Below are 1,468 nucleotides of genomic sequence, written 5' to 3' on the forward strand. Positions count from 1 at the left end.
ACTTATGTCATACCTGATCCTTTCCTAAATAGTTAAAAATTGTGCCTTGGACACCTGTTTGCTGCTTTTTCACTGCTCTGGCCATGAAGAAAACCTTGTGAATATGACAAAAGTGATGTTCCACATCTGCAGCCAACCTGGAACCATTGCATTTTCTCTGGAGGAGAAAGCCTGTTGCTAACTTGGAAATCTCATGGTGGTATTGGCAGTTGATAGGGTCATCTTTTAAATATAATTATTTTTGTGTTATGCTGAATTCATAATTTAAATAGCTCCTTACACTTTTCCAGCTCTCCAAGACCCAGCTGTTCCTAACCAGCCATCAGATCGTTCAGTGTCTGTCAGAAGATTCTTCTGAGGCAGAATCTGCAACATACTGAAAGATCAGTGATGAGTGAAACCAGCTAATATAACAGGACAATTCAAGATCTGGTTTCCTTTTATGTTAAATATGTCAATTGCTCAGAGGGAAAAGTGCCCTCTGTTGTGTCAAGCCTTGTATAAAAAAGAAAAAAAAAAACCTTGCTCTGAAGAGTTTACCAAGTTGGTAAGAAATGAAAGAAAGAGAAGGTAAGGATGGAGGGGTACAAGATCGTAATGAGATGTTAAAGGTGTATTTAATGAGCACATCTTCAGTGTTCCGAAGGAATTGTAAGGTTGATTCCCCTATTTTAAATGGAATTTTCTTCTTTTGTATTCTTGTATCACACATTCAAATAAAAAATAGGTGGACTGTGTATTTTACTTACAACACTAACAAAATAAAAGGGTTTTTTAAGCTATAAATTCTTCATGTGGCAACTTGGAGAAGTGATAAGAAGAATTTTTGGAAAGTATGTTGTTTGGTACATCTGTTGTTGTTTTAGCAGGACAATGGTAAAAGTTTCTTTGGCTAGGTGTTCTCTACTATTTCAAGCCTTTTAAAATTATGTCTTATTGCAAAAAAACCTCAGTTACATTATAAAAAGAAGTAATTTTAAGCTTTTTCTATACGTAGAGCACATCAAGTGTCATAATCAAAGTTTTATGAATCTTCAGGTTTGAGTGTGATTTTGAAATGTCAAATTAGCATATGACCTTTACTTGTATTTTTAAACTTCTGTGAAGTAAAAAGAATTATACCAGTAGGATATGTTTTTGGAATAATGATTGCTAGGCATGTACTCCTGTGGAAACAGCAAAACTTCTTTTGCAAGATTAAACGTTATTAAAGAAGTGAGGTAAGTGAGGAGGTTGTACCTCTTCATAGCATTCAACTTGGATAGGTGTCAGCAGCAGCAAAGGGTTGACTTTTAAAAATAGCTTTCCAAATTGCATAAACAACTCTAAATTAGAGGAGATAAATTCTACTCTGCCTTGATAATTGCATTCATTAGCCTCAACATACCAAAGACTTGCCTACTGCTTATTTTGAATTGGACATAAGAGGAAGAGAATGGAAGGTGGCTGGAGAATAGCCAAGGCATAT

This window comes from Vidua macroura, chromosome 1 (assembly GCF_024509145.1).
Source record: "Vidua macroura isolate BioBank_ID:100142 chromosome 1, ASM2450914v1, whole genome shotgun sequence".
NCBI lineage: Eukaryota > Metazoa > Chordata > Aves > Passeriformes > Viduidae > Vidua > Vidua macroura.